Genomic DNA, 24,321 nt, shown 5'->3' on the forward strand with positions numbered 1-24,321 from the left:
GACCCCAGTGAGTTATGTTCACCGTTATCTCGTGTGTTCTGTGTATTGTATTTGTGTATTGCGATTGTATTTGTGTTATGGTAGTGTCTTCGCAGTTGGGTGGTTATTCCGGAGATGGAGACTGAGGTACCTATGGTTATTGCTTATAGGTAGTGTGTTTTTCTAATTATTTGAGGCAAAAATTATGTTAACTTTTGCAAATGAAATGATCGTTACATTAAATATTTTATGTTGATAGTGTATTTTCGAATGAATTTTAAAAGATTTTATTAGGTAGGTATTAATCTATATGAACATTATTAGGTAGGCCTGCGGCCAAAACAATTGTAAATAAACTACACAAAAATAAAAGCAGTGAATTTTATCACTGTATTTTAACAATCATAAGTATTAGAATTTGACCTTAATTAGTAAATAACTTTATTTTGATCATGACAATCAATACCGAGATACAGTTTAAGACCGTGTATAGAAAATAATAATGACAATATGTCGACTATATTAGACTTTTTTTAAGTATTCGACTGACTTTAATAACACAATAAAGTATTTTAATCATTAACATTATGAATTACATTGATTTTTTTATATATTATCAACTAAATGACCCAAGTGGCATTTGGAGATTATTTTCTATACCTAATAAGATTATCAAACATAATTTCAAATACATTAAATCAATTTACAGAATAGCCACCTTAAACGTTACAGTAAACTAATAAGGTAGGTTTCTAATACCTTATAAATCCACACAGTGATAAATAAGGCACGCTATACACTGGAGAGGTATCGTTAATTGTAATTAATATCGGCAGCGAACATACAGGCTCGCGATCCCTGTGCCTTATGCGATGAGATTAAACACATTAATAGTTACCTTTACACGAATATACGATTACATGGAATTGAATATGTTTTGTATTGAAACTGTTTACTAAGTTATATTGATTATGGAAGAACCGTAGTTTTATTTTATGCTGCTAATTAAATAAATACATGTTTTAATATATAGCTTATTTACAAAAATATTGACAAGCAGTCCGCTCTCTACAGTACTCTCTACAGACGAATGATTTTGTTTTAGAAGTGAATAATTATGAGCTAAGGTTCTGAGTTCATATGCATAGTTTCATTATTTAAAAAAATCTATATTTAAAAAATGCACTTTTTCATTTAATTATTTTGTAAAATTCTAGTTATTTTATCAGGTGAATTACTAAAATATAGATCTGTGTGTAAATAATAATTAAGAAGTTGTGCAAAACTAGGAATTCGATACATTAGTTTTAGTTATTCATTGTAAAATAACTGCAGATTAAAATCGCCTTTCAAATATTATTATTTATTACACAAAAAATAATATGCAGTATAAACTCAAAGTTTTCGTATTTATTGTCACGACAGCGTTAAAAAGACATTTAAAATTGAAATGTCAAGAATAAATGCTGTTTGGTCATCAAATTGTGACATTTATCGTGGACATAACCATTTGTAGCTAGTTGACAGTTACCTTAATGTGTTTATTTCAAAATTCATATGAATATATTTGCAGTTCAATTTTACAAGCCAGTTATTATTTGTCCCTCTTTCTCGTCAAAATTGCTGAACCGATTTGGGTAAAATTTGCTTATGTGAATAGTTATATCCGAAGAAAAGTTCTAGCACATACATCCAATTAAAAATAACACACGCGAAGCCGCGGGCAAAGAGTAGTCAGTGGTAAAGTCTTCTTTATATTGATATTTTTTTCTATAAAAACGCTGTCTAAATGAAATATTTTACGACCCGCTGCACTATTTCATCACTCAATTATTTTTTTAATGAGCAATGACGCTAGCTATTGTCTTCGTTATCAATTTATGGATATCTCTTGTAAAATACTATTAAAAAGTCCATCAAAGAACGATAATTATTAACAATAATACATCTTTAATTAAAACAATACTAATTAAATTATCAAATGTTTTAAAAATATGAACAGATAATTATTTTTTTATGATTGATCTTCGCCCAGCAATGGGACTGTAATGGGCTAAAAAATTATATTTTCATCCTAAATCTTCTATCCATTGAAAATTGATTTGATAATAGTAAATTAATCAGCGCAGCTCATATCGAGTGCTTTCACAATCACAATCGATTGTAATAAAATCAATTTCGATTTTTTTAATCGATTCCGATTACTAACAAGAAACGGCCGACGCGCCTCGCCGCCGTCCAATCGAATTAATAAATACGTCATCTTTCCTACCATCTTCACGGTACCTTCAAAAATTCAAATTACAAAAATCGAACCGAAAAAACGTCGTTTTAACGGACTTTTTTTGTTAAAAAAAAGTCAAGGTGGAGAGTTTTTACTACACCTGCTTATAAGCTATTGTATTTACGAATTTAACAAAACAGGTGTTTTTTTGAGCATTCTAATATGTAATTAAAAGAGAAATAGATGTATTTTTATCAATCGAATGTAAGAATTACGATTTGACAGTCGTTAACAGTAGCGTGATTCTCTACAGTCGGTAGTATAGAGTACTGAGAGTTAGACATTTAAATTGTACTGCAAAAATAATTCTTACGTGTCCGTAAGAGGCGCTAATCAGCGTTTCATATAAAATTCTCGATGGCTACCTATCGATAATCGAAGGTCGATAAACAACGAAGATAAAGAATCTCGCAAAAGTAATCAGAAGCTTAAAAGTCTGACAACCAGTCTTAGCGAGGGTATCGTGTTATAACCCAGGGTTGTGGCGGTTCGATATGTAGTCAATCAAACAGCTTAACCTTTCTTCCTACTATGTTGGAGACGCCTTCCAGTCTCACCAGATGCAGCTGGACAGTAGTATTTTAATTGGCGCGATAGGCAGTCGTTCCATATAAAATACTGGTATTGGAGCCTGGAAGCCGCCTCTGACATAGTTGGAAAAAAGTCTTACTTACTATTTCGTCTATATAGTGTCGTAACGAATTTCTTTGTAGTTTTTTAGTTATTATGTTGACATAACTGTTATTAATAGTTGATTGTTAATGTCGAACGTTGGAGTAAGTCCTTAAGGTTGACATTCATTGTATATAGGAGTCCGTTGTCAAATGAATAACCCTGCATACCTACAGCAGTATCAAGTAACTTGTAAACTTGTCAAATATGTACGATGTCGTGTTTTGATAAATTGATGACTGATAAATAATTGTAAAAAATGCCTACTGAATTAAATACATTATTTTAATGATAGTTTTTTATAATTGTTTTTTTTAAGATATCTATCTCTTTCACTTTAATAATGACATAAAATATTTTGAAAAAGTGTTTATGTTTGATATGTTTATCCTTTAAAAATGACATTTATATTTCATAAAATTCATACTAATTTATTCCTGACCCTATGGAAATGTTGATAATCCTCTTTGAAAAAAGAAAAATAAATGAACATAGACACAAACACAGTAGTGTCACGCCAAGTCGAGCAAAAGAGCGACATTTCTGTACAATCTCTTTCTCGTAGCAATTAAGACCTCAAGAATGACTATTCTTGAGGTCTTAATTATATTATATATTAGACTATACTAGTCTGACAAAAATCTGACAAATCTTCTAAACAGGCATACCATGTAACCATACACTGTCAATACTACATGGAAATTTAAATTTAAATTCACCGATTTAACAGAAAATGTGATCGTATATACACTTCGTTACTGCACATCTATCCAGTCATCGTTTCTTAACCAGTTTCCAGGTCATAAAAAGTCATCGATTACTTGCCGAGTCGAAGTGTTGGTCTTAAATCTATCACCGATTAATTGTCGGTCGAAGTCGGCAAAAACCACCTGCATCGCACCTTACGCATCAACTCACGAAATTTTAATGGTGTCAAGTAATTTTATGGTTATTGCAACTGTTATCGGTATCCACCAGATAAAACCGACAAATTGCCATCTACATACATTTATACGTAAAAATAATGGGTTTTATAGCATTAAAACGAATTAACACTAGACTTATAAATTGATAGTGGTTTCTCGATACCTTGTATGGTGTTAAATTATTAACTTTGTACTCGGTTTTAAAATAAAACGGCCAAGTGCGAGTCGGACTCGCGAACAAAGAGTTCTGTATCTTTAAAGTTTAATTATGAATACGTATTCTTTAAATATTTCAAACTACTTGTTGCAGTTATCAATATCGACGAAAATTAAGCGAATCACGTTTTTTATACGGAAGCCCCCTTAAATATTTAGTTTATTCTGGTTTTTAGTATTTGTTGTTATAGCGGCAAAATATGTAAATGCATCCGCTGTAAAAAAATGAACTATTACGTTGATGGGATACATACAGACAGCGAAGACAGACAGCGAAGTCTCAATAATAGGTAGGGTTTTTACCATCTGGGCACGGAACCCTAAAAATGCATTTGTAGAGTGAGTTAATTGCGACACTTTAAGTAAAAGTGTATCGGACGCTTTCGAGAATTCATTTTTATAATGAGATCTCGTAATTTATAGTGTAAATTGAGTTTTTGTGATTATGTAGTGGAGTTTTTTGTTAAATTGTAAAAGGTGTTTGAAAGTGAACGTGTAAAGGTTTCTTCTGTTTCTTGTCAACACGTCGCAGCTGCAATTTCTTTGAAACCGTTTTTATGTAAAAACTATCACTTTTTTATTTTCTTTTTTGTATGAAGACGACTCCCGTTTTAGAAATGTAGTATTGCGGAAATTGTTGCACATGACGGATACAAAGTACATCCCGATACAAGACATATAATATCGTCATAAGATTTACATCCAATTTCATTTTTTTTTATTAATACTGAGCACAATATAATTTATTATACAGTGTTACTTTTTTTTAATGAAACAATTTTAGTTTTTACTGCACTTACTGAACTTATCCAGATTATTTTGTATCAACCAACACTTCCCCTGTATTACCGAAACAATTATTTGTGGATTGCAAAAATAATTATTCCGTGTGGGAATCGAACCCAACGCAATGGAAGCCGCTTGGCGACCTAAACCACAGAGGGAGACTTGATTTGTGTGTAATACAGCAACAAATTCTCTTCATATTATGCCTTGTACCTACTATACTATAACTATGCCATCAAAAACATTCTGTAAAAAACCTCAAGTCTCGCCGTAAAAAGTTGTGAGATCTATATAATACCAAGTCGATTAATCTATTTAGTCTCTACTTAAAGGACTTTCTGTCTTAAGTTATTACGTATGTTATTATCATGCCAATTTAAAAAAAATACCTCTAAAACAAATAGACCGACCTGGCCATCGCATGATTTGATTATTAGTATGTATCACACTACACAGCACGACGAGAAGTTAATGCTCCTGAAATGTTAATGGCGAATTTGTGTTTTCTTGCGATGACCAAGTCGATCTATTTGTTTTAAAGATTTTTTTTTTTAAATTGGCATGTTAATAACATACGCAATAACTTAAAACAGAAGGTCCTTTAAGTAGAGACTAAATAGATTAATCGACTTGGTATTATATAGATCTCACAACTTTTTACGGCGAGACTTGAGGTTTTTTACAGAATGTTTTTGATGGCATCTCACTTCTTTTTGTAGAGCGAACATAAGTCCAATTTGTATGGAAAGACGTTTTTTTTTCATAATTCAACATATTTTCCTAGGGGAATGTTGTTCAGTTTCATGGGCTAAACACCCTTACCCACCCTATACCCCCACCCGTTATGCCTCATATAGTAGGTACCTATTTACACCTACTTATTTTTATTTTATTTTCTACAGTAATAATAATTCATTAACTGCAAATGTAACCTTGTAATCTTATACATTTATATGGGATTACAAAGTTATTGTTGCAGTTGGTGTATTTAGAAAACTGGACCGAAATTAGAAAATATTAAATTTTTCCCATGATTAAGACACTAAACCCTATTTGTATTCTAAATTTTAAGCTTCTAAGTCTGCTAGAAGTACCTTAGACTTTTGATGATCGGTGAGTCAGTGAGTCAGTGAATCAGTGAGTGACAAAATTCAAAATTTTAACGAGTTGTCATTCTTAAACTACTGGTTCGAATTGACTGAAATTTTAAGTATACCGTGTTTATACAATGACTGATTAGTTGCTGAAAATCCAGGCTTCTTGTTTTATCCATAACAAAATGATGGGGGGGTCAAAAATAGCCCGAATTGCTTCGAGAAAAGGATGTTACGGCCGTGCCGCTTTTTTTTTGCTCGACTTGCGGGGGCACTTCCGTGCCCCCAGATAATAGACTTTACTATAATCTATACTAATAAAGAGAGTTAAAGACACAAGCTTATATTATTTTCTACATAAACGGTCAGCCGGTCATTCTAACTCCTGTAATATGTTAATGTACCTTCTTAATTACTTCGCTTTATATACCTAATGGCGTCATTTGTTGCTATGTGACACTAACTTCTATATACGAGTTTGTCTGGCTAAATAAATATCAGTGAATCTTATTATACTTAAATTATTTTATTTATAAGAAGAAAATCTTAATAATATAAACTTTGGAATCGTAATGTAAGTGTGGCTTTTTGAAAAAATATGCTTGCGTTATTAAAATCTGTTTAGTGTGGTTTATTTCATTTAATTTAAATTTTATACAAACTACGCAGAAAATTCTTAAACTGGAAGTAGATTGGCAATCAATAATTTGTAAAGGTACACAAACTTACAATTCCACTGAAGAACGAAAATATTTTTTTAGTACAAAAATGATTTGTAAAAGTTACAAAAATATTTCAAAGTACTAAAAAAATCAAACCTTTTCGGACTTGGAAGATTACACTCAATTAATATGAACAAACATACAAACAAACAATTTAACTTCATGTGGTAGATTATTTATTAAGCAAACGTAAAGATTCATTGGCTAGTTTACAAGTAATAATGTGTTACATTAGAGAAGTTAGTATTACAATCAGATTCAACTACCAGTTACTATCTATTTTATAACTTGGTGAAAGCCGTGTGAAAATCTATTCAGTAGGTTTTGAGTTTGCCGGGTAAAGACAGACTCCAAAGTCATCATCGCTTAGCCTTTCTTCCAAACTATGTTGGAGTCAGTTTCCATTTTTTGAGAGTCCAGCTGAATACCAGTGTTTTACATGGAGCGACTGCCTATCTGACCTCCACAACCCAGCTTCCTGGGTACACGATACCCTTCGGTAAGACTGGTTGTCAGACTTTCAAGCTTCTGACTACTGTTAACGACTGTCAAGGACTTTGACAATTGACAGCCGGGACTCACAATTAAACGTGCCTTTCGAAACACGGAGGAACTCGAAATGTATGAGATGGTCACCCATCCATAAAACAACCTCGGCAAGCGTGGCTTAACTTCAGAGATCGATCCGCGCGGCTGTTGTTAACTAAGCCACGAGCTCCTCAAAGCAGACAAAAACTAAAGTCCTCAAAGTCTCAACACCAAACGGCTGCATCAATTAAGCCTCAATATTTCATTAACAACAAGATATAAATTCACCACTCTGACCGTTTCAAAGCGGTCATTGTCGACATTTACTGCTCATTGTTCGATATACCCGGTCAGTGTCTCATTTGATTCCACTTTATGCTTTTATTGTGCGTTGTGAATGCGTAATAAAGTTAAATTCATTGAGATAAGAGTATAAAGAAATATATAATTATTGAGTGTGATTAATTTAAATACTTCTTTGGTGGTCTTGAAAGTATAACTGCCTTTTGTATGGTTTGGAAGTCGAGAATCATAGGTGCTTAAGGTGGGTCTACGCTAGGGGAGAACGGACGGGATATGGGCCGAGCACAAATTTCTTTTAAAAACGTGTTTGTTGGAAGCTTGTAAGTTAGTCCACAGTCTATACGAATTTGTGCTCAGCTTGGGCTCGGCTCCTTCAGTGTAAACCCACCTTTTGCTGTGAGGCTTGAAATGCAATAGCATGACGTCAGCAGTCTAGGTTGCTATATGGAGTTCATGAGAGTGATATGCAGCCTTCACTGGGAAGTCTCAACGATGCAAGGCTTTTCAGTGCTCATACAACAACGCGTTCTTTCCTCCTTTATAAAAGGTCCAAAAGGATTTTCCGCCGAGGAAAAAATTGCTGGAGATCTGAAACGTTTATGTTATTAACCAAAAATGATTATCTCTTAGACTTTGTGTATAACAAAAACATGTAATACACTATAAGAGCAAAAGTCCCAGAGGCAAAGTTAAAACCGTAGATTTTCTGACACGAGTAATGCCTAAAAATAATTTATCGACTTCTAATAATGACCATAAAAGCGTTCTATAATTACAATATTTTAACTAGTACTTCACAGATATGGTGTGCGAACGTGATAATTCGTTGATTAGTTTTAGCGAATTTTTCACAGCTCGCGATAAACAGGTTTCCTTTTATAGATTTACCATTGAAAAACCATAAACTATGAAGTTAAAATATCAATAAGGAAAAAAAATACGAAAAATATTTCTTTGATAGTCGAATATTTGTTGAGGGTTCAGAAGCCAAAGCAATCTTATGGTCATTTTTAAACTAAGACACAGATCCGAATTTGATTCTGGTACTGTGTTTTGGTCGATAGTCGGATTTCGAGCACTCTAACTCAATTTTTTAATGTCACTTTCTTCAACAAATCACAATAATCTTACAGCTATTTCAACTGTTACTCGTAAGAACTTTGATCAGATCTAGCATATATGCTAAGCCTCCAACCTGCATTAAGCGACCTTATATAGACTTAGACCCAAACTCTTACTAGGAGAAACAGTACTTAGCAATATCACCAAAACTCTTGACTTTTATCGAGAATAATATTATCTAATAGACAGTAGAAGAGCCCAATAGCAATTTATCTCACTCAAGAATCGAGCCCAAATACTCCTGATCAGCAGTCCCATACTTTCAGACCACAGTGGACAGTGACCATAAAAATATAGCTAAAATAAAAGAATTATCTATACATATTCTTGGTTTTACATTGTATAACACTGACAAGTCTACTGTTTGTCCACGCCCACGCGGTCTAAACCGCACTAAGTGTAAAATTTCATGGACTAGTGTTAAACGTATGAAACTATGGGAGTACAGGATGTGGACATTATTATCACTTTCGTATTATGTCTATTGAATCCGGTTGGTTAAGAGAGGAAGTAAAATGCTTAGTGCTTTTTACGTAAGTGTATATTTTTGAGGCAAGCTTTATGCTTCATAATGTGTTGAATAAGTAGTACCTACCTCTAACAAACATACAAATAATTGATAAAAGATTTTGTAAGGAGCCAAGTACTAGGCGGTTTTTCGTGGATCGCACTTATTCCGGATTATTATTCCGGATTATTATTTCGGATTCTTTCGCAAGTTTAGTGTAGTTTCAGTTTCTGTGCATCAAAGAAGCTGGATAAACTATTATTTATGAGAGTTTCAGTGATAGGTCTTTCATATTTTACGGAGAGATACGAGTAGAGTCGCCTGTAATCCATTTTAATACAAGTGCAGTAAATTGAAGAAAAAGAATCAATAGATTGATCGTCTTTAATTTTATACCAACCTGTATATAATCCAAGATAGGCCTCAACATGTCTGTCTGTTTGTCCTCAAACATTTGTGATCAAACCTTCTTGATCAAACTGTGTAGTTTGTACAGCGACTCGCGACATTAAGTGAAAATTAGTTAATATTGGCCTTTTTGAGTAAATTGTGGACTTAGCACAATTTGTTCGGAAAAATAACTAATATTTAACGTGTAACTAGTCATGGTATGCTGTCATTCAAGTTTTTTGGGATTTGTGCCGGAAATAGATTTTTTTATTTGGATTGGGTATTTATAGAAATCGTCACATCATCACATTGTCATTTTTCTGCTATATCATGGGTTCGCTGCTTATATAAAACGCAATATTTCAGATCTCTAAGGACAAAACAAAATTAAATATTTCAACTCTAAGCAGAGAATTCTTAGAATGGCTAATACCTGCGATCACAGCCTTATTATATTCAATACAGAAGTCAACTTGTTAAGAACAAACATTATAAAACTTAAATTGCTACAACTAAAACATACTTGGTACAAAATATGTAAGTAAAGATAAGTAAACAAATAATCTTACTTAATACCTTCAGAAGTTTTATAATTTTCACCTCCCAAGCACCAAACCCTGGACTACGTTACCAACAGCCACACAATTCCACAGCTTAATACAAAACTTTCATTCACTAAAACAAACAGAAAATTCCTTAACCACAAAGTAGCAGTAATTCATTTGGACCGCCATTCTTAAAGCCCATTTACTGAGGACCGACGAGGCAATACATGTTATCGTGTGAAAACTATTTCCTATACAATTGCATGTTTTCTATGGCCGCCGTGACGACACTGTTCAATAACCTATATTGTCGGATACGACTAACTGCCTAGAAAGGAGAAACGCACACTGAAATAACCGACACAATATTTTATAAATTGTACTGAAATCAACTTTAAACCACACAAACACTTTATTAGCACGACGATACAAATGCGACCATATCAATGTGTATAAAATTACGCATTTTTGAGGATATCTTAAATACGATTCTTCAGATCTGGATCAAATTAAAATGTTCATCACCTTTCAAGCAAAAAAAGTTTTATTAAAGTCGGTTTACATTGGAGAAATTGAGAAACTTATATCGCAGTCTCCTGAGACACTGGGTCTACCCCAGAATAAAATAGAGTTTGAGTCTGGTGCTCGCTTGCTTAAGCCTCTCAGTCAAAAGTCAGTCACCACTAATCGTCTTTAAAGAAATATTTTATTTTAATAATTCAAATAATAGATATAACTTTATTATGATTATGCATATTAGCTACAGTTAACACGGGCATAATTGATAGTTGTACTTACTATAGACACATTCAAAGCATAGAAATCTAAAAACAAAAACTACTAATAAGATTCTTTACCATATAATCTAACAAATACTTTCTTATATTTCAGAATACCCGCACCAACCTCCTACGCGCCGCACCCAAGTCGCAGAGTATGCGTCGATTAATACACGTACCAGTCTCAATAACAAATTGCGCGCCAAATGAATACCGATTGAAAAGCCCGCTGTGCTAAGGATTGAGGAAGCACAATATACTATAAACTTACTAAGTTATAAAATAAATTGTTCACTTTTCTGCTACCGGTGGCCATTTATTTTCTTGTTAAAGATTTATATTAAACAATTAACACTTATCTTATAAATTACACGTAACTGTGAGATATGGCTGACTATTACACTTTTAGAGCTGAACTGCTGAACCGATTTTGATGTTATTTGCCGTGGAGTGATTGAAGACCTGAGGTTAAACACAGGTTAGTTTTTTTGGAAATGATCTCTTATAAATGAGGCCAAAACCACATGAAATTTATTACTATCGAGTATTGAAAGTTCGACATTTAAATGTATGCCAAAAAATAGTTCCTACGATGACTGGTAGAGGCGTTTACCAGATTGTCATACGAAATTACTCGATAGCTCCGACTGTTGGATTAATATGCATAAATTGAATCAGCATTTACACATAAAAGCGAGACCCGCAGATTTACTAACACATTTCTAAATATCACGCTAAAGAATGGAAGCTTATACTATTACTTATCAATGGAAAACATCATGTACAATAAGCAATAAAAGAAGACAATCGTCAATGGAAAATCGGACACTGGCTGTTACGAAAGTCAAACATAAAGTTAGCCTTTAAAATAATGAGAGTTGGAGTTCGGAGTACAATATGTTTATAATCTGTGAAACGACTGTTGTTATCAACTTGTGGTTGAAACACTGAGTCATGAATACGAGCTGGGAGTAGGGTGACCATGTTAAAGCGTGAAATATGGTAACTCAAAGAGACGAAGAAGACTGACTGTATGTCTTATGCCTGGTTTCTGAGTACATTAAGCGGTATTGCGTTTTTTTATGAGTTAAAACGCTATTGAAGAGATAAAGTACCGCTAAATGGACCTCAGAAACCGGGGTTTAGAGCTGAATTACCAATTTAATCTGTCAATTGAACCTATAAATTGGTATTGGACTAAAGTTTTCGCATGATGTCAGATCCGCGGAATCATAAATTATAGTTTTTGTCTAAGATTTGAATAGTAGTATATATATTATATTTTCTAAATTTGTTTGTTGCCCCGTATTGCAATTAAAATTCTGACACTTTTCATTGACCAAAAGCAGGGTTCCATTCCCATATTGTACAATCGATTGAAAGAAAATTACCTTTAAAATTGCTTTCAGCCAGCATAAGTTTGTTAATATTGCAGCAAATAAGTTATTTTTATTTGTGTCTGAGAATAAACTCGTATAATTCAGCTGATCGTTGTCCAATCAGACTTTAACAATCAAAGCTTTAAATATAAAAATTCCCACGAAAAAAGTTTTAATTAAATAAAATGCCATTCTGTGCCATAGTTAACGTTTTATTTTTATCAAAATACAGAGTGTTGCCTTAATTACTGCATGTACAGTTTAAATGGATAAAATTAAGAGTTGTGTAATTAAAATAAATTGTGTGGAACGGAATTGCAGTCTATTAGCAAATGGCCAGACATTTTGCATGCTCTTCTACGAGATGAAGTTTTTTCATATTAAAACTATTAGTTACTGAAAATTCACTAATTAACTTGAAAAAAGGAGTTAAAATTATCTTAGGATATTTTATTTCATAAACATTATGGAAAAAGGAAAATACCTTGTATTTCTTGAAATATTGTATACCATAATTACATGTAAATTGCGGGATGCAAAAAGAGAATCCTAAAACTAAAAGGATGAATGATTTTAGGTAGCAGAAACCGTTTTCTGAGAAAATGATTTATCAATCACTCACGTGACAATTAAATACACAATAAATTATTAACCTAAATAATAATCGCGATTAACTCTCGTGACAATTAAAAACCCAATCATTAACTAATAAAGTTCAATGTGCCAAAATTTCAGTCCTCATTGTCCTTTTACATCAGATCTTCATAGTCACCCTACAAAAGTTCCTCGTTGCATAGTTAGCCTTGCACAAGTTTGTGACCTTGTTCCATCGGGTCAGAGGTCACGGCGACCTCGGTGACCTTCGTTTGTTCTAATTATTCAATGTCTAGGTCATAGGATTTTGTAGGTCGTAATTATGTTTTAATGAATAAATAGGTTTTATTGATTTTGGTGATCGTTTTCGAGGAAATTAAGCTTGTCATTTTAAGATTGAGTTAATTAGTCCGATCAGGTAATTGTTGTGTATTGATAGCCCCGATACAGGCTGCGCCTAGTGGGGTTGACATAGTTGAAAGTAACGTTTTGTAATACTGGATTGGTAATAAAATAATTACTAATAACATGTCTGCCTCGTTCTCTAGAATGAAAAATCAATGTCATAAGAGTCATAAAAATTTTGCGAAAAAAAATTACATCCTTTTGCCTTGCGCGGACGAGTAAAAAGTTAGTTAAATAGTTTTAGATAACTTTGTGTTACCTACGAAGCATCTTTTTTACTATTCTACTATGAAGATACAGTTTTTATTAAGTAAATTTTAGGTTATCAACAGCGTTCTTTGTGAAGAGAAATATTCGTGGTGATAAAAGCTCAAGTCTTATAAATAAAGCCTAAAGGAATCACCAAACCAAATCTACCCAAACAAAATCAAAGAAAAAACTAGGCGCAAATTATAGAATTATTATTCGTGTCAGCCACAACGACTCCGGGTCGGTAGGCGTTAATAAAATTAGTTTTAACATTCACAAGCCAGTGGAAGAACTGGGCGAAGCATACGAATTGCTTGTTATAAACTGCTTATAAATTTACAAAACGGTTAAAGACGAGATACGACGCGTTGTGACGCACGGACACTTAGTATGGACAACTATTTGTCGGACCTTTGCTACGAGTTTGGCTAGATAGAGTATCACTGTTGTAATGTTGGCTACTAAGTTTTGGTATATTAATGGCCTGTGGTTTTTGCATGTCATTGTTCTATTGACGTAATTAAATGATTGGTAGGTACTTTAATTACTGTGATTCATTTTGAACGTCAGATAGTTTGCATAATCTCTTCCACTATGTTACGTAGAAAAATTATTGTCAACCCCGATTTAAACTGCATGCCTAAATATTAAATTAATTTGAAGTTTTAGCGTAAAAGTTAAACTAACAGCATTACAGCCATTTGTCAAAAATATCGCAATTTTAAAATCAGTAAAAAATTTTGGCTTTTTTCTTTGTAAACCTATATCTCTAACTTAAATTCAGCACTATCAAAATTCTTATTTATTACGCCGTTCACCAATTGAATAATGATAAATCCGTAGATAAATCGTATCCCAAATGGATTTGTTCGTCAGATTGTACCTCCGTATGTCCGCCTAGAAAGCACAAACAAGCGTGTTGGTATAAGCAGGCCAATTTGAAACCGTTGAATGTGGCGATTACGAACTGTGCTCTCAGGTATATGAGTACGCAATAGTACGTGTTACTACTTAGGTTTTAGCGCTAGTCGGTAGCAGTCGGGAAATGTCGGGCACTTGCAAACAACAGGCAGGATCCAGTAAAATCCAAATCAGGCTTTGCAGTCAAAGAAAAGGGACTTTTGAAAGGCTACGCTATGTTTGGGTAGAATCATCGTTCATAACATAAGCAAGTTAACTTAAGCAAAGGTATCTGACTTGCAATGGAAGGTTCGAGAAAGGAGTCGAGATTTTCAATCACTCATATCATCATTAATTTGCTTCTGAAAAAAGCTTTCATGCATAGTTGGAGTCAGGCACGTAGGTATAGTTTTCTAAATATTATTTATACAAGTAATAAAAAAACTACCAAAATCATGAAAAAACACAATGGGTATAGATTGGCTACCGTCTTACGCGCTGCCTCATTATTCCACTTCCTTACATTGTCATGTAAATATCATAGAAAACAGAAACCAGAAGTTACGAGTATATTCTATTAATTATTAAAGTTTCATTACACTATTCAATAACACATGTCTCATACATACGCCACAAAATTTCTCTTCGGATAACAAAGAAAATTGCTTTTATAAGCAATTAGTATGTACAGTCATGAGCACGAATATCTGTTAACGATTTCCCAAGGGGGATTGTCGTTAAGCAGGCGCTGGTTGTAAAACATCAGCCAAATCACTATTACAGCATGTTTTGACCCCACGTAACAAGGGATAAGGACAAGAAAGAGAGACTAATATTTACTTCTGAAAATGACGAACAACTTCTGTTTTTTTTTAATTTTCCTAATAATTGCTGTCAACATACATCACGATTCATATAAAATGTTGATTTTGATTCGTTAGAAAAGTAAAGAAATTTTCTGGTACCAGGTATTCGATTCAAAAACTAGATTTTAGTGCTAAAGTAGTTTTTTTTTAAAGAATAAAAAGAGTGACAGTGCACCTGTAGAGAATTTTATACGGAAAAATTATCAATAAAACTAATTTAGGAGATACCAAGAAAAAAAAGCAGTATTATCAAATGTCAAGCATTAAGTCTCAGGTTTGATGCATATTTTTGCTCATGACTGTAGATAAAGCTTTATTGTCACGCACCTCAGTGCTAAGTGCTAACTGGATAATATTGGAACGTTATAAAATAGAAACTTTATTACTATAGCGGCTGCCTGTTAGTTTTGTTTAGTTTTGTCCCAAATGGCCCTTAAATCTTTATGATATTGCAAGATTAGTACGAAGTGTCTACTCTGCTAAGATTATAAAACGTGAAAGATTCTCTTTCACAACTAAAACCGACTCTGGACAGTTCTGTAGTTGATATATCCGCAAAAATACTAACTAACATAACCTACCCAATTTTATGTAATACATTTTCAAAATTAGCAAACTTAACTTAACTACAAACAGTTGGGACCGACTTCAAACGTACTACCTTCTTCACGACAGACACCCTCAGCTCACCCGCCAAGCGGCTACCCATCTATAAAGTATCCTCAGCATCGGTTGTTTAACTAACTGGTGGGCCATGCACTCCTCACTAAGTTTTATAGTCACAGATAAACTAAAAAACTAGCCTAAAATAAATACCAAACTATTTTCCTCAATATATTTTGGCTAAACTAGTTTTATTTACGAGCTTAGTTTAGACCGGCACGTGTATTCTTTAGGTCAAAAAGACTTGTTACGGTATTTTAGCACTGAATCCCAAATATATCTGAACAATTAAAACTATAGGCAATTATATTGTATACAAGGATTTTTATGAGTATGTAATAGGTTGTGGGTCAATGACTGAAGAATTTAAAAATATTGGTGAAATGTATGAAAAACTTATCAGTGCCTCGAGCGTATTTCGGGAACACTATTTTTTAGATGTCAAACGAGAGAAGGAAATGGAGGTTGGTTATGCGATGCCAAGGTTTAAAAAATCTGTAAGAAAATTTTAATAGGATATAATTTATGAAATTGTTTTAGGTGTATAAGAAATCATTGTAATTTTTACTGAACTCCACTTGTCCTGTCTTAAGTGGAATTTAAGGAAAAATATCGTCAACCAATTTCAATCCCAAATCCAATTTCATCAAAACTGTATTATTCGCGAAAGCGAAACAATCGACGTCCATATAATCGATATATCATTTTAGTATCAGAATATATAAGTATATTATTATTAGGTTGAGTACCAGAGAAACAATGCTGTCTACTAAGCCTTTCGAGACAAGCTTAAAGGCTTCTTTTAGCTCTGAGTGGGCTCAAGTCAATAGAGCAAGCAAATTCCACTGATTGCAACCCATAATCTCTTGTTCCTAAGTTCTATGCCTTAGCAATTGAGGTAACATCACTTTATGCATTGATATCATAAGGTATTCACTATAAACATTGCCAAAACTACCGTAACTAAGCCTGGTAAAGTATTCATCCAACAGTAATTTAAAATTATTCCCAAAATTTGATATATTCTAGTACTGTAATTTCCTTCAGTCGGTATTATCAAGAAGCGAGTGTTACACATTTAATTTATTTGAAATATTGTTCTTGCGGAATACGCTAGGGGCGCTGACTAAATTTTCATACAAAAATTTAAATGTTTATACAAAAAACCTCAATAGTTATGTTACTCATAGTCATCATAGTATTAGGAAATCCCATGAGATATTTATGCAAAACTGGAATATTGTAGTCCAAATTAACAAAACCGCAAACCCGTTAACAGCCCCTCCTATCACAGGAAAATTATAATATAGAGTCATCAATAAAGGCTGCAAAGATTTAAACAGATTTTATAGTAAACTTAAGTTGTTTAAGCGTAGGTTTGTGTGACCTCTCCGTCCCGTTATGTAGTAAAACCGTTGTAATTTTAGATTAAAGTTTATAAATAATTTAGACAGATCTTAAGATTATGTGCGCCGTTAAGATAAAAATAGAGTTTGTGAAGTAAGGGTTTAGATACATTGCGCACTGCAGTATCGGCTTATTCCATGCTGGTTAAAATCTAGTTTTTCCGTAAGGAACAAAATAAAAGGCAACGCTACAAGCAATCGATATTGCAAAGCTTCATTATTCAATTATTTATTAGAATTGCTTAATCTTTGAAAATAAAGATTTTAAACTTTAATATTTGCAAGCGCAATAAATTATGTTCTACTTCGTTTTTCCCACTTTAAGCGAAGACGTAGAAGTAGCGGTCGCTCATTGGTTGGTAATCACTAATCTATAACATCTTTCTAAGGAAGTTAGCTGCGTTTGAACTGCTGCCACAGGCAAAGAAGCAGACATAAACCGAAGCAAGCCAATCAGGACTTATCCCGTTGGAAAAAATCTTTATTCCCATCTAATAATATGTACCAGCCTTAACCATAAGGTGATATCTACATAGTGTTTACGGTTTTTGCTTGACAGGTTTACAGACGCGGCACTGATATGAGAACTCGTATGGAAATGCATATGGAGATTTGAAGCAGTTTATAATGTTATGATAACTTAGTACCGCTTAGTCTCCCACGATTGAGTTTCTGGTTTGAAACCGAGAAACCTAGTTCTTGAAATGGTTATTACATATTCAAATTCATATTTGACGGTGATAGTTGCTAATTGAAAGCCAGTCGCAAGTTACAATATTTCGTAGCCATTTTCGTTCAAACTGTTATCAAAAATTATCTCGGTAACTGGGTTGTGGAGGTCCCATAGTCGATCCTGGTAAAAAAATTACATTCAGCTGCATTCGGTGGGACCAGCAGCCGACTCCAACATAGTTGGAAGAAAGCTTGGCTGATAATTTGTCCAAATAATGTTAGCTGTTACTGTTGATGGAAAATCAACCCCTAAGAAGAGATTTGAAATTTCACAAAGTATTCTGCACTGCTCGGTTAAGATAAAGTATACAAAAAGTACATTAAATTTTATATGCAATCGAACACCATCAACCATTACCAATAATTACAAACACCTCTAACAAGGCAACAGATAATCATAATCATAATCATTAACGTAATCACAAAACCGATCAGTTTTTCAATCAGCCCGTAGCAAAAGGCGCCACATTGTTCTACTATTGTCTGCCTAATAAGTCCTTCTGATAATAAATAAGCCGCCAAAAGTAACGGAGGTTATGCATCGCACATTATTCTAATCATTTAGTATTTCTTATACACGTATTCGCGTCATCGGACCATACTATTTTTGAGGGTGTAGGAACTCCATGATGCTTGGGTTTTCTAGGATGAGGAGAGCTCATGGGAAAAAGTAAATATGATATACATAGATACACACTAACACAAGGCCAAGAGTGTTTTAAAGCATCAATTTGCTTTAAGTGCTAAAACTTAGTTTATTTGGCACTAAAAACTTATTGACAAATCTTGTCATTTACATCCAAAAATGAAAATGATGAAAATGTTCAATAAGTTAATGATCAGACGGGAAAAAGAACTTGTGTACTGACCGTCTGATCATACTAAGGATTCCGTAGCTACTAATATGTTTTAAGGTTCTACAAATTTTGTCAGCTTTGTACAAAAATAGAAAATATACCATTTTTTTAACCCATACTGCTGGGCAAGGGTCTTCTCCCAAACGAGGGGAGGGATTAGGCCTTGAGTCCACCACGCTGGCCAAGTGCTGGATGGGGACTTTGCATAACAACATATATGAACAATATAAAAGGAACCTTTTAACACACCCTCCATATTCTCAAAGAAATAAATTCTCCAGAAACCAGTCCCAGACATAAATATCAAACAGCTGATTACTTCCTTTCCATTAACTCTGTAAAAAATGTGAAAGCAATACCGTGCTAAACAGACCAATTATCAACCGGCTGTATGACGCAACTTCGAAAATGTTTACCTCACTCATTACAGACATCGTAGCGGGTGTAATTGAGCAAATACCTTATTAAAGACATCCATATTAACATAATAATACGTGTAGAAATTAAGGTTAAATACCGCTTTTTGTAAAACATTTTGTGATTTGTAATAGTGCATGAAATGGACATTGAAGTCGCTTTTCTTTAGAAGTCACACTATCGAAGTCATTCACTGTGTTAGTGTGATTTCTTACCGTTGTTATTACTACCTTTTGTATCGAATATTTCTCGTATTACACGTATTTTTTTTTTCTTTCAAAGTACGCTAGGGCCGGTTGATTCCTCTTATTCGCTAAATATTCGATCCTTAATTTTGGTTGCTTCGAAAATTCTTCAGAAATAAAATATTTCTGAGTTCTGGAGCAACTATTTCCGATTTCTGTATGATAGATTACACACATAAGTCCACAATACAAGGTGTACTTCAGTAGTACTTGCGTTCAATTCCTAAGCCAAAACATTTGAATTTTTAGCCACCCTACACATATGAGTAGGAAAGCATACAAAGTAACTCTGGCGTTAGAATATCAAGCGATTGTAATAGATTATCTTTTTTTTTCAATATTTATAGTCCATTGTAGTCTCAAGGGACGGTCTATCATTTCGGCCACGACCTACGCATACGGAATTCTAAATCGTCATTCTAGAGTTTGTTGAACCCATATGTGTAGATAACAAAGATAATTTTGCTGTTCTAAAAAATCATAACCGCCCTTATTTTTATAAAGATAAGGTGGAATTTCCAATGTAATGTTTGTGTTTAAGTGTAAATGTAAGTTTGTTTTGTAACTTGACCAAGACGAAATCTGTGATTGGAATCAACGCAGGTTTGGAGGTGTTAAGTTAAATTTGGGGTTTGGTTCTTTCAAAATTCTAAAGAGGTTAACCAAGGATTTTACAAGCCGATGGATAGTTTTTCAGATGACTTTCGCGACAAAGACCTAAAATATGACATAGCTGATACTAATCTTCAATTCAATAAATTTAGAATTTCTTGTTAATCTTTTTGAATCGTATGCTATAAGGAATCATTTGAATCTTTTGCCTGATTGCCAACGCCCTGTACATCACACATCGGTTTCATAACGCATATACTTGTTTAAAATATTTTTTTCAAATTCTAGTCAAGAATTCGCTAGGTGGTGCTCTTGTAACTATTTTTACAAAAATGTTTGATTATAACTTATTAAATACTGCTAACAACTTAACAAATAAATATTGGTTACACACCTACTCATATCTATTTTCATCTCATCTGAGAGCCTCACAAATCTTCACACATAATGCGAAGGTTTATACATATAAATTGATATTCATATATAAAAGTACAAGCTTAAACCAGTAATACAAGAGTATAAATATAAATAACTAATAATCTATACTAATATTATAAAGCTGAAGAGTTTGTTTGTTTGTTTGAACACGCTAATCTCAGGAACTACTGGTCCGATTTGAAAAATTCTTTCAGTGTTAGATAGCCCATTTATCGAGGAAGGTTATAGGCTATATATCATCACGCTACGACCAATAGGAGTAGAGTACCAGTAAAAAAACTGACAAAAACGGGGAAAAAATTCACGCATTCTCTCTTACGTGACGCAAGCGAAATTGCACGGGTCAGCTAGTATATTTATAAATATTATAATAACTATAATTTAAATAACTGTGTAGTTACTAATACGTTTTATGGTCGTTTTAACTTTAACGAACTGTTACACTAAAAATAAATTTATTATAATTTGATATTGCGAAAATGAGAATGTTTTATTTATGATATGAAATACCTTAGTAACATACCTAGGTGAATATTAAATCCAGTTTATATTGATACCAAAACTATCATTACAAAAACCATGAGTCTTTTTAAAACTCATTTTATCTCGTGCCTCAGTGGCGCAGTGGTTAAGGTCACCACGCCGCTACCATTGCGTCGGAAGGTCGTGGGTTCGATTTCCACACAAAACAGTTATTTGTGCGAACCGTAATCAATTGTTTTGGGTCTTATTGTGCTTTGTGTGCGTTGTTTGCGTGTTTGTAAAGGTCCAAGGATCAAGACACTAGAGTAATTCTTAGTGCGGGAGTTGACTATTTAATGAAAAAAATGAAAGATATCTATAGAAAGATAATTTTTTGGCGCATCCTTTTAACAAATGACAACAGCATTACAAAATCGGCAAATAGAAACTGTGACGCTTAACTACGAAATTTGTTTGAATTTAAAACTACTCAAATAGTCTCAAATTGATCATATCAATATATTTCAAAAGATTAGTCGTTCTGTCTCTCTTCAACATCCGTCATAAAAAAGAGACAAAACATAAAAATACATGCCATTATATCAGCACCTGATCATTCTAATGGGCGTTACGTAATTACCGTGCGATGTCCCTAGGATTGAATAATGCTATGTTGTTTTATGTTGCACGTACTGTGCATTTACTGCAACATAAAGTAACATAGCATTATCTACCGGAAGGTATGAATCTATTGCGGTGAGGGCCCTATTCTAATGAATTTTGAAATAGACTAGTGATAAACCTATCATTCCTTTTCCTTCCTTTAAAAATGATTTTGCTAAAATGCTTTGAGCACTTACAGTAGATTGTAGATTTCTGTCATCTGTTACTTTAGAATTTACCTTATTGCCGACAATCCAGACTTGAAGCAGACCACAGAAGACAGGGTACATTGGAATTTGGAAAGCTTTGGGGGAGACCTTTGCCCAGCAGTGGTGCGGTTATTTTTAGTAGTTCTTCAAGAAAGTTTGATATTTAAAATGTACTGCCAAAACAGTAACTACGACGCCCGTTAGAGGCGCTGATCAGTAGCTCAATTCTCTATTACTATCGACTACCGACAACCGACCTGTCATCGAGAAATTTTGTATGCAAATCTGATCAGCGCCTTTGACGGGTGTCGTAGGAAATATTTTGTCAGTACATTCTAAATGTCAAAATTTCGATAGCTAGCCGGTTGTCGGTAGTCGATAGTAGTAGAGAATCGAGCTACTGCTCTTCGCCGGCCAGATAGGGCTTTTACCTTATAGCTAGGTAAACTGAAAAAACATTCATGCCAAACAATAAGAAAGTAATTGACAAAGTAAGATGGTGTCTCGCTGCAATTCAAATCCAAAGTATAAATTCAACTATTGCCATTGCTTTAAAACATGTTTAGCTCTAAACAACAGAATAGTCACCAATACGACAGTACAACAAATTAATACGTTAACAAAAAGTTAATGAAACCGGAAAGGGCAGTGACGAATGTAATAAGTGGGTGAGCAGAGGAGCTAAACAATAATTTTGTTAATAGCATTAGAGAAGACAATGGTGCTTCGACGGATGACTATTGTGACTATGATTTTGGGTTTATTTGAACTAATTAAACTGTACTTTCTAGAATTTACTTTAAAATATAAAGTTGTTCTAAATATTATGTACATAAAAATATCACAACTGTAACACCCAAAGAAAAGACACTCACGTTTCGCCGTAACTAATGTTAGTAGTTATTGCCATTTGCCGTAAAAAAAATATTTGTGTCTTTAATACTACACCACGAATCACAGGTTTTTCTTAAATATTTTATGAATACAAGTCACACAGTAACACGTGTAGAGACAAAGTTCATAGAGAACCACATCATACACTAAGTATTTAAAATCATACCTTAAACTACTGTTTAAGGTATGATTTTAAATACTTACTATATTAACTACAAAATAGCTTTCAGCTACTGCTGAAAGCTTATTTTGTAGTTAATATAGTACACGCTTAAATAATGCACATATTTATGTATATTAAATAATTTGAAAACTCTTATTTACAAAAATATGCTTGTCCATTAGTACGCTAGCATACTTAATAACTCTATATACCTTTTTTTTAATTTAAAACCACGTCATAAGTTAATAAGCTGGCTTCGACTGATCAAATTCCAAAGATCCACAATACAAAGTCCAGTCAGAAGGAAAGAAGGAAAACGATTACTAAAATTATATTGAAGTAACAACAAAAAGCATGGCAATAATGATATTTATAATAATATACTTACCTATTAAAATGTAGCGACAAAAAACTAGTTTCATAAACACAAATACATGGTCACCATACAAAATCACAAGCTTTTTGTATGACAATGTGCAGTGATCGCCCACGTGACATCCGGTATTTTGTTACCGTTTCATTTCCCGGGACTCGAACCCGCACTTACAATAAGCTGCATTATGAGCGGGGAAAAAGCTGTTTGACGACAGCAAAACATGGACGTCCATCTTTTGTCATAATTGTTTATTCTTAGAAAAGTAAATATAATATCCGACGAACTGGTAGGTCTAGTTTAATATGTAAGAAAAATAGAGTGACTGCCTTAGTAGCGTGTTTGCAGTGTATGAGACCGCCGCGAGGAGTTATAGATCTGGTTTAAATCATTTAGTAGTTTAGGTCAAATACTGACACTTATAATTGTCATTAATTCACTCTTGAATGTATTAATTATGATATCAAAGTGGCTTTTAGCGAATTTACCACTACCAGTTCGGAAGGTAGAGCCAATGAGACTCCTGGCCAATCTTTTTAATGCTAAACTGTCTTTGTATTTTTTTTAAATCCGGGTTGAGACAAAAGTTATTCTTGTATTTTTTCGTCAAAAAACTATCAAAGATTACCAGAAATTTTAATAAGTAGACCTTACCAAAGAGCACGTAAAGCCTTTGTAAAATATAGTCTAAGATAGGTTTAAATTTTATTGTAATAAAATTCAGATAGATTCAAGTTTTCAAACTTTCTGTGAGAGACACAAAATATTCAACAAAAATATTTTACTGTCAAGTAAAGCATCTGCGTGGTCATTCAGCATTCTGGCATTTTAAAATAAGTTTACCGACCTTTTACAGGTGTTATAAAATAACCAGACGTGCTAAATACTTCCGAAATTGTGGCCATAAACAGCGATGGTACATAATTATACATGTATGTAC

General features: G+C 33.4%; 1 long non-coding RNA gene across 1 annotated transcript in view; it reads left to right on the top strand.

Annotated features, from left to right (window-relative positions):
* Positions 1–11,114, top strand: part of LOC142978313 (uncharacterized) — a 149,356-nt gene extending 138,242 nt beyond the window's left edge. Inside the window, exon 4 of the long non-coding RNA XR_012959751.1 lies at positions 10,967–11,114. This is a non-coding gene — a long non-coding RNA (uncharacterized LOC142978313). The remainder of the gene's footprint in view (positions 1–10,966) is intronic.
* Positions 11,115–24,321: the final 13,207 nt, after the last annotated feature.

Source organism: Anticarsia gemmatalis, chromosome 14, assembly GCF_050436995.1.
Source record: "Anticarsia gemmatalis isolate Benzon Research Colony breed Stoneville strain chromosome 14, ilAntGemm2 primary, whole genome shotgun sequence".
In the NCBI taxonomy this organism is placed as follows: Eukaryota; Metazoa; Arthropoda; class Insecta; order Lepidoptera; family Erebidae; genus Anticarsia; species Anticarsia gemmatalis.